General features: G+C 47.6%; 1 protein-coding gene across 1 annotated transcript in view; it reads right to left on the bottom strand.

The window, feature by feature from the left end:
* The window catches only part of Rin3 (Ras and Rab interactor 3), a 113,088-nt gene that overhangs the window by 44,315 nt on the left and 52,803 nt on the right, over positions 1-15,970 (bottom strand). The window lies entirely within an intron of this gene.

Raw genomic sequence — 15,970 nt, 5'->3', positions numbered from 1 at the left:
TATATATATATATATATATATATATATATATATATATATATATATATATGCATGCATATATATATACACACATGTATATGTATGTATGTATGTATATATACACACATGTATATGTATATATACATATATGTATGTGTATACACATGAATATGTATATATATACATACATATGTATGTATATATAAATATATGCTTTGCCTGCAAGTCAGTCTGTGCACCACATGCATGCCTGGTGCCTGTGGAAACCAGTAGGGGGCATTAGATCCCCTGAAACTGGATTTACAGACAGCTGTGAAGTGCCATGTGGGTGCTGAGAATTGAAGGATCCTCTGGAACCAATACCTTTAATCAGAGAGCCATTTCTCCAGCCCCAAGTATGGCTTCCACACGGAGGATTTGTCAGAGAGTTCTCCTAAAGTAGTTTATCTGGTACATCCTTAGAGACTGCCCACAGCTGACAAATGTCCAGACCCCAGTACTGCCAAGAGGCCATGTCACCTTTAACTTCACATTGCCTTTACACGGCCTTTGGGACACTCAGCACCCACTTCTGCACTTGGCAATATTCTGTGGCACAGAGCCTTCCAGCCTGTCCCACTTGACCAAGACACTAGACCAGCCGGCCATGCTGGCGGTCACAGCGTCTATCTTCTCCAGAGACCCTCCCTGAGAGCCTTGGTACAGGACATTCCAGACAGAGGTTTCACGTCACGGGGTGATACTCTAGAGCCAGCCAGCAGAAGCCAGTCTGTACTGAGGTGGTCACAGGTGACAGCAATCAGAATCTGCTTCCTAGAAGGAGGCCTTCTACCTCCTTATCACTCTCTATCAAGGCTGGGTGACTGGGGCTTGGGGGTAGAGATGCAGCAGCCCAGCTCCTGCCTTTCACAATATCAACATGAGAATGGAACACTGTTATTGGTTCCATTCCATGGCAACCTAATAGTTATTATGCCTTCCAAGAGCTGGGATGAAAGGCATGCCCACTTAAAAATAGAGGAAAAAAAATAAATGAATAACCCATTTAAAAATAGGTAAAGGAGCCAGGTGGTAGTGGCACATGCCTTTAATCCCAGCACTTAGAAGGCAGAGGCAGGTGGATCTCTGAGTCCAAGCACAGCCTGGTCTACAGAGTGAGTTCCAGGACAACCAAAAAAATATATATACAGGCACACACAGTCAATAAATACATAGAAAAATACTCAGCCTCACTGGTCTTTATGGAAATGCAAATCAAAACTACAGGATACAGTTTGTGCTCTCTGGGACGGCTGTCGCCAAAAAGTCAGACAGCAAGCGTTAACAAGGATAGGCAGAAGAAATTGGAACTGTCACATATGGATGATGTCACTGTGGAAAATAGTTTGGTAGTTTCTTAAGCCTATAGGATTCCCAAGAAGTGCATGAATATGTCCCTGTAAGCCTGTACACAAAGATGTTCACAGTAGCATTCTTTATGTCAGGGGCCGGGGGCTCTATGCCAAGCACTGTGCTTGGCACTGGAGGTACTATAGACAAGAAAATAGGCATATGTAGTCTCTGCCTTTTGCAGGACATGTGTTTACAGAGTGACAAAGTGGAGTTGTCCTTTTTAAAAATATGTAATAGCTATAGATATTTCTTTAAATATAGGCACAGTTATTAATATCAGAGGCAGGCAGATCTGAGTCTGAGGCTAGCCTAGTCTACAGAGTGAATTCCAAGACAGCCAGAGACACACAGAGAAATCCTGTATCCAAAAAATATTTTCCCTTTATTTTTATGTGTATGAGTTTTTCTGCTTGCATGTATGTGTATGTACCATGAGCATGTAATACCCGTGGAGGGCAGATGAGGGCATCAGTACTCTTGGGACTGTAGTTACAGAGAATTGTGAGCTGCCATGAGGATACCGGATTCGAACTTGGGTCCTTTGGACGAGCAGGCAGTACTCTTAACTGCTGAGCAATCTCTCTAGCCCCAAGGGGTTATTCACTTTTTATGTTAAGTTTTGAGAGTAAAGTCTAGATACAAGCCTTTTGTCAGATTCATGCCTGTAGACATGTGCTTCAAATCTACTTACCTTTCCAAAGGTAAGGGAGCCGGGCAGTGGTGGCACATGCCTTTAATCCCAGCACTTGGGAGGCAGAGGCAGGTGGATTTCTGAGTTCAAGGCTAGCCTGGTCTACAGAGTGAGTACCAGGACAGCCAGGGCTACACAGAGAAACCCTGTCTCAAAAAAACAAACAAACAAAAAACCCCAACCAACCAAACAAACAAAAAAAAGAAGGGACAGAGGGGGCTGGCGAGATGGCTCAGCGGGTAAGAGCACTGACTGCTCTTCCACAGGTCCTGAGTTCAGATTCCAGCCACTACATGGTGGCTCACAACCACCTGTAATGAGATCGGACACCCTCTTCTGGTATGTCTGAAGATAGCTACAGTGAATGCTGGAGGGAGTGGGGCCAGAGTGAGCGCAGCCAGAGCTTAGTTCCCAGCAGCCATAGATGGCTCACAGCCAAGTATACTCATACACATAAAATAAATAAATAAGTCTTTAAAAAAAAAAAAGGGACAGAGGAAGAACGCTGTTTGTCCATAAGTTTAGAGACACCCAATGGCATTGCATAAGCATATGGCCAGTCCAGTGTGTCTAAGGGACTTCCACTAACGGTCAGTTCTTCTGCCCTTGAAACAGTTCATGTGGAGGTGCCCTTCACTGTCAATTTGATTCACCTAAGAGACATATCTCTGGGTATTTTTGTGGGAGTTTCCAGAGAGGTTTTTCTGAGCTGTGAAGACCTATCCCAGTTGTGAGCGGAACCATCCCATAGGTCGGAGTCCCCAGCTGAGCACGAAGAGAGTGTGAGTGAGTGTGGTATGGGGCTCATGGCTTCCCCAGCCAACTCCTGCTCCTGACAAACCTTCCCACATGGCTTATGCATACACCGTGAGCCAAAATAAACCCATCCTTCCCTGAGCGGCATTTTTGTCAGAATTTTGTCATAGCGATGAGAAAATTCACCACGGCAGTAACTGTGGGACTTAAGTGGGTCCCCATTCTCACTAAGCCACAGTCTTCTCTCCCGTCTGATCCACTTTGGTAGGTGGCAGGGAACTTAGCTGCAATCATGCCTGGTCTTTGTTACTACAGATTTCCAGTGGTGGGCAAGCGTACTCAACAAAGGAAACTTGGCCTCAATGATGTGTTCTCTGAGGAAGCACAGAACAGCTACTGATAAGGGCCTGATTTGAGTTCAGTAGTAAATGAAGGGTTGGGACCCCAACTGGGGTCAGTTGGGAACCTGACCCCAGGCTTCGGTGATTTTATACAAAAACATCAAGTGGGGATACACCTTGCCAAGGATTACTTTGTGTGGTGGACTTCTACTTAGGAAACAGAAACTCAACCTTCCACACTTAGACAGCTCTGCTAATCCTAGAGATATCACTTTTTTTTGGGGGGGGGCTTTCAAGACAGAGCTTCTCTGTATAGCCCTGGCTAGAGATCTCACACCCAACACATGGTCAACAACAGCCGTAAACAGTCAAAATGTTTAGTTGTGACACCCACGTAAAGGACTCTATGTAGCCCTGGCTGTCCTGGAACTCACTCTGTAGACCAGGCTGGCCTTGAACTCAGAAATCCGCCTGCCTCTGCCTCCCAAGTGCTGGGATTAAAGGCGTGTGCCACCACTGCCCCGGCTCCCTTCTTAATCTTTGGTCAGGGTCACTCCCCAGCCTGGCTGTGGAAACAAAGGGTAAGGAAGGTAAGGTAAGAAAGCTGACAGGAGACCTCCCAGAAGGGTCACTGGGGTCTTTCCTTTTCATGGCCAGGGGATCTATCTGGAACTTCTTCCTGAGGTAACCACCGATGTAGCTGTCTGCTTGTTCTCTATGGATGACTGAAAATCCAGGTGGGTTGGATGGGGCTACATTAATTTGCTTGAACTCGCCTGTATTCAGGCTTCTCGGTGCATACTGTAAACAATTGATGGATCAGCTCTGACTGACCCAGGAGGAAACTGTTGGAAAAGGGGTCAGGAAATCTGGATGCCACACCCCCAGGAGAGGCCATGGACCAACTTTTTAGGCTTGGAAAAGAAAAGGACCCCATGACACCTGGCTGGGGACACCTGGCTGGGGACACCTGGCTGGGGAGAACTTTGGGTAGGCTCAGGATATCTCCTTACCAATGTTCATATGTGACACCATGGAGCTAATCTCTGAGTTCCCTTGTCACCCAGAGAGGGTTGGAACATCTCCTGCGGGTAGATTTTGACACCGCTATCCCAAAAGGGCACTACTTCACTGGCTCAGTCCTTGACAGGAAATGGTAGAAGCCAAGGATAGAAAGTGAAGGTGACAAAAGGCTGGAGACTAGGGAGGGAGTAGAGTCTGCAGGGCTCCCCACAGTAAAGGGAAGCACCCCCTCTTCCAGGGACCATTCCAGCCAGTGTTCCCCGTGGACATCAAGGAGTTGGCTCTGTCCCAATTTTGAGGACCACAGTTGTCCTATGTGTGTGTGAGGCATGTATGTCTGAGGGGTGTGTGTGTGTGTGTGTGTTTGTGAGGTGTGTATGTCTGAGGTGTGTGTGTGTGTCTACCATGGAGGAAGGACTACCTGTCTCTCTCTGCAGACCTAGCCAAAGCTCAATTTTGTAAAACCCATGAAAGCTGCTTCTCCTGTTCTCAGAGATGGCAGGGTGTGTGTGTGTGTGTGTGTGTGTGTGTGTGTGTGTGTGTGCCAGGTGGCTAGGGTAGGAGAATAACAACAACTCCGAGTCCTGGGGCCCCACAGCATGAGGTCTCCTTTGCCACTGAGAGTTTTATCTCACCTGAGAGCCCGGAGTAGAGGCTGGAGCCTGCTGAAGGGAGTGCTTCCTGACCAGAGCTGCCAGCCTCACAGAAGCAGAATAAGGGAGCGATCAACCATCCCAGCTCCACCCAGAGAAGATCCTGTGTCCTCTGGGGAAGGTCTGCACCCAGGCTGGGAAGCTGGGTTCCTACCATAGGTCAGGGTTGTACAGCACCGGCCCAGTCAGGGCCTCTAGCCACAGACCGAGGCAAAGCCTTTCTGAGGCTCACTTTCAGAGTGCAGGTGAGAGCCAGTACCTGACCCTGTGGGTCACTGTGCAAAGGCCAGAGTGGCATGCTGCTGAGGCTGAGTCAAAAAGAACCTGGGTGTGGAGAGGTGACACAGTGACACCCCCAAAGCTGGGAAAGGGTGCTGTTTAAAATGTCCTTTCTGGGGCTGGAGAGATGGCTCAGAGGTTAAGAGCACTGACTGCTCTTCCAGAGGTCCTGAGTTCAATTTCCAGCGACCACAACTGGTGGCCTCGTAACTGTCTGTAATGGGATCCGATGCCCTCTTCAGATCTGTCTGAAGACAGCTACCGTGTACTCATCATATATATAAAATACATAGATTAAAAAAAAGAAATAAATCTTTAGGACTGGTGAGATGGCTCAGCAGGGAAGAGCACCGACTGCTCTTCGGAAGGTCATGAGTTCAAATCCCAGCAACCACATGGTGGCTTACAACTACCCATAATGAGATCTGATGCCCTCTTCTAGTGCGTCTGAAGACAGCTACAGTGTACTTACATATAATAAATAAATAAGTCTTAAAAAAAAATGTCCTTTCTGCCTGGCCGGTAAAGGTAATCTTGGGGATGCCTCTCCCTCTAGAGGCTGGCTGATCCTGGAGCCCCCTCCACTGTGCTCTAGTTAATCAGCCCAAGCCTCACCTCACAGCCCATCTCTGCAGCTCCTTGGCTTGTATTAGACCATCTCCCTCAGCCCCAAATCCTCCACTACCCAGCAGCACCCCAGCGGGATGCTGAGCACTGTTGGGACAGAATGAGCCTTGCTTGCCCTGGGGCACGGAAGCTGGAACCTAATAGGAGAGGTACAAGGAGACCCACACAGAGCTCTAAACAAGGTCCCTTCCAAATGGCCTCAGTCATTGCTAAGCCTAAAAGCAGGAAGGTTCAGTAGCTGGCCCAGGGGTGTGGTCAGGCCCCTAGCAAGCTCACCAGGCTCCTTACTCAGGAGCAGTGGCATGGAGCAGAGGGGACAGGGAGGATGTGCCATGTTCCCACTGGAAATCAGTCACTGATCCCTGCCTGGTGTCGCCACAGAGCCTCTCTCCTTCAAGCCAGTCTCCTCCTCCTTATCAGGAGGCGCTTGGGGGAGGCCTTCCCAGGAAGAGTACTGTCCCCTCTCTCTGGGTCCTAACTGCTCACATCTTGTTCTCTAGGACAGGATGTCATCACATAGGTGTCAGAGGCCCAACTCATTAGAATGGGCATGAGCTTCCTTTCTTTCCAGGGCCCCAGCTGTAGGATCCCTGGGGGGTTCTTATGACATGCTCCCAGGTTTGCATTTGTGAAAGAGCATCTCTGAACCTGACAGGGGCAGCTGCGCGGATCTCATACCGTCCTTGTTTAAACAAAAGCCTCCTGTTTTTGGAAGCTGTTCCTTTCTATTGAGCGAGTGCGAATAAGAGGCTTCACGAGTCTGAAAAGGAACACGGGAGAAACTGTCATGATGTAGAGGGAACTTCAGCTGGGAACTATTTATAGGTTCAGATGCCAAAACAGAAGGGGGCACTGGACAGATTTGCAAATTGTCACGTATCAGGGAAGACTAAATAAAGAGAAAGACATGGAAGGTCTTCCGGGAGAAGGCAGGTGGGAGTGTGGGGACGCTGAGGGAGCAGTGGATATGGGGAAACCATCCCTCTCCCTGCTACACTGAACCAGCCAAGGGAGGCTTGTGGCTGCCCACAACATGAAAAGAAGAGAGAATGGGGAGGCATGTGACCCAGGCACACACCTGATAGGGAGGTCATCGCCAAGTGTTACGGAGGGCTCACCATGGACAGTCAGAGAACACTGCATCAGCTTCGGGATTTTACAAGTCCGTGCACAGGCTGCATCTTAGACTACAGAGACATCATCCAGTAGAGATGTTGGTTTTCTTTCCCATGTTAAGTACGAAAGACCTGGGGTATGCTTTGCATGGGTGCTCCACCTCAGTGCAACTCAGGCGCTTTTCAAAGGCTCGAGAGCCACAGTGCTGGATAAAGCCACTGTTCTCATCTGGGAGCAAACTGGTCCTCCCAGAGTTGGCCTTGTACATAGATACTTGTCACGCCTTAGGAGATGGTGCTACTGTCACCTACTGGTCAGAGGTCAGGAATGCTGACATCATGCCCTGCCTGGGCAATCTCACAAAGCAAGGGAGGACCTGCTGGGCCCTGGTGTGTGCACCCCTGAAGCACTTAGCAGGAGTCTAGGGGTGCTTTGGATAGCAGCCTGCTGATGGTATATAGTGGGCTCCCAATATCAAGGCTTGGAACTGAGCTCACCCCAGAGGGTCTGGATTCCTGTCTTAAACTAGCAATGTAGAAACAGAGTGACGCAATATGAATTATGAATTAAGAAGGGGCCAGTCTTAGACAACTGGTACTTTGCCTTCTCTGAGACTACAGAGCCAGGTTCATAAACATCAACTTTCATCCCAGGGAGACTGAGCCTTGGCTCAGTTAGGAGTCTATAGCTTTGGAGAACAAGGCTACTGGGGGTTTATGTGGGGGTTCCCTTGTCCAGTTATGGGTCAGTTTACACGCATCTTTTTCACGTCTACTTGGGCATAGGTTTTGAGTCAGGAATATCAATGCTAGAGCAGAGCCCTCCCCTCCCCATAACACTGCAGGCATGGGCCATGGCTCCTAACTCACCCCTAGTAATTGCTAAGCACCTACTGCATACCAGGTAGCATGCTTAGCCATGCCCCTTGCTGTGTTCTTTCCCACAGTTCCTTTCCTTTCTGCAGGCCCTGGGACATGTTCCTTCTCATTAGGCCCACCATGCTGCCCCCAACACTTACAGTAGACTACTCACTGGTCGGTCTTCAACCTCAGGGCTTCTCTTGCGTTCCAGCCTTTACCTCTCTATCCCTACTCTTAAAGACATGCAACGTCTCTGTAAAAGACACATCAGATGATGTGCCGCCCACATGCCCTTCACTGGGTTCTAGAGGCCTTTGGACAAAGGCTGAGTCTCACTCAAGGCCTGTGTGCAAGCTCTGCGTTCTCTGCTTGCCCGTCCCTTCCACACGCCCACATTTTGCCTGCATAGAGCTTCCCCTGCACACACTCCATACCCTGGCACTCTGCATGAGCTGTCCTGCCACTTCATATGTACTTCCTCTCTCACCAACTAGGACACTTCTCTCTGTCCTTCAGGACACCCCACATTCCATACCCACCCATCCATCACCAGTGATGGGGGGCAGTTGTTCTTCTGAGGGAAAATCCTGGCATTGTCTAGTTTAGTCATCTATGCATACCTTGAGCAAGCCTAGTGTACTTAAACTGAATAAACAAATAAACCAAGGTATGTAAACCTCTAAACATGGCAAGTGAGGGACTCTTCTTGGATAGAAGTTTTCTGAGAGCAGATGCATCTATTCCTCCTCCTCCTCCTCTACTTCCTCTTCCTCCTTTTGAGACAGGGTCTCATTTCGTAGCCCAGGCTGTCCTCAAACTCATGTTTTTCCTGTCTTGGATCCCTCCTCTAGTCCCCACAAATGCTGGGATAATAGGTACACAACATCGTGTGGAACTCAGAAAGCATTCATTTTTGCTTTATATATTATTTTTACTTATTTCCAGGTGGTGGTGGTGGTGCATACCTTTAGTCACAGCACTCAGGAGGCAGAGGCAGGCGGATCTTGTGAGTTTTAGACCAGCCTGGCCTACAGAGTGAGTTTCAGGACAGCCAGAGCCACATAGTGAAACCCTTTCTTGAACCCCTCTCTCTCAAAAATTGAATTTATTTATATGCAGGGGAAGGGGGCAAGGGGCAGTGCATGTGACAACTGTGTCCACTAGGAGGTCAGAGGACAGCTTATGGAAGTTGGATTTCTCCTCTACCATGTGAGTGGGTCCCAGGGATGAACTCGGTTGTCAGATTTGGGTAATGTGTGTTTTTGCCTGCTGAGCCATTTCACTGGCCCAAGAATAGACCCATGGAGTAATAGGAGCAGGCATGGAGGCCAGACTGCTGTGGTTTCAATCTTGGCTTTGCCTCTTACTAACGTATGAGTCTGACTAACCTTGGTCTCTGAAAAATGGGGGCTATGGTTCTTGTTATCTACTTCTGTGTAACAAAAGACAGAACTGAGTGGCTTGAAAAATAACAACTGTAGCTCATGATTTATGGGTCAAAACCAGGCAGTGCTCAGCTGGGTGATTCTTCTGTTCCTAGGGGAAATGGCTTTTTCACCCTGGTCTGGTTTGCAGGATCCAGGATGTTTTCCCTCAAACGAGGGAGAGTTAAAAGGCTACATTCAGCCAGGCCCTTCTCCCTCCCATCATCCCTGGGCTTTCCTCTCCAGGATGGAGGCATTTTGGCTCTTAGAGTTTAAAAAGAAGCTGCCAGTTCTCTGAAAACCTAGGAGGAACTGGCTAGAGTCGTTTCTGCTTATTCTGTTGACCACAGAAGTCACAGGCTAAAGTAGACTCAAGGGAAGGTCAATAGACTCCGCCCCAGGAAGGAAGAAGTATCAAAAATGTGCTTTAACCTGCCACACTGTGGTGCTGTATCCTAAAGCTGAAATGCAGAATAAATTAGCAGAACAACTGTAATCCTAGCACTTGGGAGGCTGAGGCAGGAGGATGGTGTGTCTGAGGTCAGGCTGTGCATGTGGAGAGATCCCGTATCAAAGCTAGAAAAGAAATATTTCATACCAAATGCTTAATAAATGATTGCTATTATATGGCATTCCTTCATTTCTCCCATCACATTTACCCAAGGCTCAGCACCCAGCCACATCTCACTAAGTACTTTTTGTTCCATAATTCAGTGGAGGAAGAGGCATATGGATGTTTTAGGTTAGCCTAGAAGTGGGAGATTCTTATAGTGATCCACGAGTCACAGTCTACAAACCTGGGATCCTGCTGGAGGAAACTAAAGTCCTCAGAGGCCCAGAGGATCCAACACAAACCTAACACACCCTTCTCTAAGGATCTTTTGCTATAGGGAGGTCCCATAGGTCATAGGCAATGAGAATGAACTTCTGCCCATGTTTATCTATACAGTATGTGACCACTGAACTTCAAAGCTAACTCTGTCTGTTAGCTTTTTCTTTTATGGTCCCTGCCATTAATATTTCTCAAAGAAAAGCAAGTGAGATCTCTATTTCCAGAGAATGACAAGCTGTGGTCCTCAGGATATTGAAGCTAAGGAGAAGTATCTCAGATGTTTATGTGGAAGTTCCTCAAGACTCCAAATGAGATGAACTAACTAGTACCCTCGGAGCTCCCAGGGTCTCAACCACCAACCAAGGACTGCACATAGAGGGGTCTGATTGTTCAAGCAGCATGTGTATGGTAGAGGATTGCAAAATCGATCATCAATAGGAGGAGAGGACCTCGGCCCTGTGAAGGTTCTATGCCCCAGTGTAGGGGAATGCCAGGGCCAGAAAGTGGGAGAGGGCGGGGTGGCAGGCATGGGGAGGGGGGAGGCAACAGGGGTTTGTTTTTGTTTGTTTTTTTATTTTTTGGAGGGGAAACTGGGAAAGGAGAAATTCGCATGTAAATAAAGAAAATATCTAAAATAAAAAAAAAAAAAAAGACTCCAAATGAGGGCTGGAGGGATGGCTCGGCAGTTAAGAGCACTGACTGCTCTTCCAAAGGTCCTGAGTTCAATTCCCAGCAACCATATGGTGGCTCACAACCATCTGTCATGGGATCTGGTGCCCTCTTCTGGTGAGTCTGAAGACAGCTACAGTGTACTCATATAAATAAAGTAAAAATGAATATTAAAAAAAAAAAGACTCCAAATGCAAGCTATGAATAGCCGAGTCAAGTCATGTCTGGCTTCTTCAAGACTTTATGATCCTATCATAGTGTGCTCAGATTCCAACTCAAACCACCTCTCTCTCTCTCTCTCTCTCTCTCTCTCTCTCTCTCTCTCTGTGTGTGTGTGTGTGTGTGTGTCTGTCTCTCTCTGTGTCTGTCTCTCTTACACACACACACACACACACACACACACACACACACACCATGCTTTAGTTTGCAAGATGCTCATATACATGTGAAGGCCCAAGGTTCTCTGGGGTGGTTATTCACATCCTGGTTTCTCTGATGGGAAATGGGAGCAGCAGGGGGATGGCTATACTCTGCTCTCTAGGGAGAACCATCCTGGGTATAGCACCTTCTGCTTTTATGATATACTTAATCCGTAGCTACGAACAGGCAAAGACAACTTTCTCTAGTGGTTCTGACTGGTTCTAGCACTACCAGGGCCTTAGCCCAGAGGCAAGACTGCCTGTGCTCAGTCTTCAGAGGCAGGGTCATCCCTGGACTCCTACCTCCATTGCCCTCCTCACTGAGGCCACATAGCCCTGACCTATTTCCTTTCTGCCTGGCTCTGGTTCTTGTCTGGAACACAAAGAGGAAACAATGACCCTACTGTGCAGGTATTAATGACTGGACTATTGACTTCTCTATTTCCCTCTCTGCCATCTTCCTCTGCCCCTTGAAGAGTCTGCTTAATACAGAGATATGACTGGAAACAACTGGGTTCAGGTGAAAGAGGCATGTATCTCCGAATTGGCTGAATCCCAGGAATGTCCTTGGGCACCATTACTTCAGCTGCAAAAGGAAGATCCCAACAACTACTTCAGAGGTGTGAAAGACAGAAAACTGGAGGTCCAAAAGGCTTGTAGTAAGTCCCTAATAATGGTGGCTAATGGCTTAAGTTTCAGGGTACAGTGATGGGGGCTTGGTTTCACCAGGAGGCTTCAACTTCTGTAGGTACCTAGTGTCATCTAAGACAGGGAACTACCTAAAAGGAACATTCCAGAAGGGGAAATTTCTTTAGGGCAAATCCCCTAAATGTAAACAATGTTACAATGTTGACAATGTAAAAACCAAGACAAGCAATAAATGTAATAAATAAATGTAATAAAGGCAGGGTCAGCTGTGCCACAAAGAGCAAGGAAAACCAATCATGGATCCTGACAGCTAGGCTGTCTGGGCACAGCAGCATATGTTTTCTAGGTTGTGGTCTATTGGAACACCTGATACTGAGGACATCTAGGGGGAGATTCTCAGGAACCTTAGCTCTGGGGGAGTTTGGGGAAGTTGATCGCCACTCTGCGTACCTCTTGCTCACTTCCCAGGTGTGCTTTTGCTCTGGGAGTTCCCAGGCCTAAGAAGGAAGAGCAGCAGTAGAGCCATGGTGAGCTTGGACAAAGCCCTAAGTGGGCATCAGGGAAGTGGTCCTCATCAGCTTCCCCAGGAGCTTGCTGTGCATCCTTAGGTAAGGTACTCAGTGCCACCAAGCCTCCTGGGAGAGGGGACTCCTGACTTCCCCTGGCAAGGGATAGTTCTACAGGAGCTGAGCCTCCACACAGGGTTGTACCGAGAACTACGCTACACAATTCGTCTAGTTTTGTCTAGTCTTGCTCGCAGCCACTCAAGTACTCTAGTGGCTCTTAAGAAACAGACTCTGATCTAGCTTTGCGCCTGTTCCTTCTCTGGGGCCTTTGACTATACAGTGGTTCTCAACCTTCCTAATACTGGGACCCTTTAATATCGTTTCTCTCTCTCTCTCTCTCTTTCTTTTTTTTTTTTTTTTTGGTTTTTCGAGACAGGGTTTCTCTATGTAGCCCTGGCTGTCCTGGAACTCACTCTGTAGACCAGGCTGGCCTCGAACTCAGAAATCCGTCTGCCTCTGCCTTCCAAGTGCTGGGACTAAAGGTGTGCGCCACCACTGCCCGGCTGATGGTTTCTTATATTGTGGTGACCCTCCCGCAACCATTTTTCTTGCTACTTCATATCTGTAATTGTGCTACTGTTATGAATTGAAATACAAATATCTGTGTTTTCTGATGGTCTCAAGTGACTACTGTGAAATGGTCATTTGGTTGAGAATCCCTGGTGTAAAGTATACTAGGTTCCCTGCAAAGCCCCTTTCTTACCCTTTTACTAGATCACAAGAGTCCTAATCACACTGTTCTGTAATTGCCTGCTCTGCCTCCTCAGCCAAACTGGACGACAAGGAAGCCCATCTAATCATCATGAAGGAACCAAGTCTTTACATGCTACGGGAACATGCACAGCGGTGTTTAGGACACTGTTACACGTCTGCAGGTCTCAGGTATGTTCACACACGTTTCTTGTCCTTCCTACAGCTTCTTTGGAGGTGTAACAGGCTCCTGCATGGTTGATAGGAATGAGGGTCACATGTCACATGATCTTTTTTTAGTTCCCAGAGCTAGTTAAGTGGAGCACTGAATAAGAAATTTGATATTATTCTCTTCTAATGTTTCCATTCAATGCTATATGTATCTTTATTTCTTCTTTCTTTCTTTCTTTCTTTCTTTCTTTCTTTCTTTCTTTCTTTCTTTCCTTCCTTCCTTCCTTCTTTTTTTGGTTTTTCGAGACAGGGTTTCTCTGTGTAGCCCTGGCTGTCTTGGAACTCACTCTGTAGACCAGGCTGGCCTCGAACTGTAGACCGCCTGCCTCCCAAGTGCTGGGACTAAAGGTGAGTGCTACCACTGCCTGTATATATTTCTCCTAGGCACTGCCCACTGTAGTCTACAGATTTTGAGAAGCTTGGGTTTTCATTTTAAAGTACTTAAAATTTTTCCATGAGTTTTTCCTTTGACTTGGTAGCATGGGGGATGTGCTGATTAATCCACCACTGTCCTTTCTGTTCATCGATTCCTACTTTGATTCCGTGTGCTCTGGTTTCCATGATCTGTTAATGTACATCTTATGACCCAGAGTGATGAATGCCTCCCATGAATGGGAGAGGTGTGTGCGCATTGCTTCTGGGATGAAGTGGTCCATGGACCTAGTTGGTCTGTTACATCCACTTGATAGGCTCTGCTGAGCTTAACTGTGTCCTTACTGACTTTCTGCCTGCTGAATTCATTCATGCCTGATAAAAGGGTGACGTTTCTAACCTTGAAGTGTGTGTGTACACGTGACTCTGGCAGGTCTGGCTCTTTCCCCCCATGCCCTCTGCCATGCTAAACAAACAAACAAACAAATAAAAACAAAAGAACAATAAGAACAAACCAAAAACCAAACACCAAAAAAAAAAAAAAAAAAAAAATTAGGTTGCATTCCTAAAGCTAGCCACCAAGGTCTATTTCCCTATTTCCTTATTTGGCCACTTTCTCCCAAGGCAGGCTACTAAGGTCCAGCCATCAAAGTATTAAAAGCCAGCAATCAAAAGCCCCCTTTGGCTCACCTGATTAACATGCCCAATTAAAATTAAGCACCTCATCCAGATATAGGGTTTCCAATTTTACCTTTATAAACTGCCATTTGCCTATGGGCCACAACTGACTCCTCTCTATCCAGAGGCAGTCCTTTATCACCTGGGACAAATAACCCTGCCCCCTCTCCCTTGTTCCCTTCCCTTTCTTCCCGTTTCCTGTCTTTGTCTCTTATTCCCTGCCCTTTGTCCTATGGGGCAAATCAATCTCTTTTGTGCTGAGAACTTGGTCTTAGGGCATCCTGAACTGATGCCAGGGTTCCCTACACTTTCAAGGCTTCAGGCAGAGTTCAGCTCACTGGTCCTTCTACCTCCTGCCAAGGAGAACACATCTCTCTGCTCGTTCACACACCACCAGGATGGAACATGGAGCAGCTCTCAGCAGATGATGTAACATGCCTGTGACCTAATATTGGCCTTCCTAGCTCCCAAACTATGAGAAATGAATGTCTCTCTTTTAGATTATGCCCAGTTCCAGTTAATTGTTATATGATAACACAGATGGACTGAGACACGTGCTGAACCAAAATCGTCCGTGCCTAAGACTCCCGCCAAGAGACCCTAGGGCTTGGCCCCAACATCCCCTACAGCTGTCTTCAAAAGAAGGGTTGGTGAGTAGAAGCCTCTGATCCAGAAACAGCTGAGTCAAGTTGCTGTCACATAGGTGGGTTTTCTAAAGCTGCAAAGTCCCTAAAGCCAGGCACTCAGGCACACGAAGGCTAGGGGCATATATGGAGACCAGGACCACTCCCCACAAGTAGACCAAGAATGCCCACACGCAGCCCAGGAGCACCCACACATAGATCAGGAGCACTCCCCCAGGCAGACCAGGAGCACCCACACACAGACCAGGACACCTCCCCCCACCCCCAGGCAGACCAGGAGCACCCACACACAGACTAGGAACATCCACACCCAGACCAAGAGCATTCCCCACAGGCAGACCCACTGTGACACTAACCCATTTTCCCCATCATTTTCCTTTCACGATACTGTGCTGCCCATCTTTCTATGTTTCTGTGAAGATCTCCCGAGTCCAGTTCTTTCAGAACCAGACAAACTCCTCCAGCTCCCATGTTCGTGTTCACTGGAGAAGCATTGCTGCCTCGGACATCTCATGAGGTACTGATGCCTCCTCAGTGCTCCTCTTCTCACCTGTTGGAGTCTGCCTTGTAAAGTGCTCCCATGACAACTCAGAGTGCTCTCCTTTTCATGGCCATCTTGTTTTCCAGCTCTCCAGTTCCAACTCCCAGGTAGTCATCAAGCTTTTGTTTTTAATGGTTTTCTACAAGCCCCCTCTCCTCTCCTCTTGTGGCTGGTCACATAGCCCAGGGGTCCTAAAGCATCCATCTCATTGAGCTACTTCTTGCTCAAAACCATTCCATGACACTACAAACCAAATCCTTAACAGGGTAGTGTCTCATTGAAGCTGCTGGTGACCCAGCCGAATTCCACCCTCACAGCCTTAATTTGCCACCTCTTCAGTTACCGCCTGAGCATGGCTGAACGTTGGCCCCATTTGCTTCCTTGTTTTTGAGCTTTGACATAGAAGACTGTGGCTTCAGCTTCTCAAGCCTGTTCCCCAAATGTTCTTCCTCATAACTGTTTCTCAACTTCCCGGGCTTACATTATAAGACGGTAGCCCCGTTTCCCTTGGGCAGTACTGGGGTCCGGGCTTACATTAT

This window comes from Mastomys coucha, unplaced genomic scaffold (assembly GCF_008632895.1).
Source record: "Mastomys coucha isolate ucsf_1 unplaced genomic scaffold, UCSF_Mcou_1 pScaffold6, whole genome shotgun sequence".
NCBI lineage: Eukaryota > Metazoa > Chordata > Mammalia > Rodentia > Muridae > Mastomys > Mastomys coucha.
The sequence above is the reverse complement of the archived record's forward strand: the minus strand, read 5'-3'. Positions and strand labels throughout refer to the sequence as shown.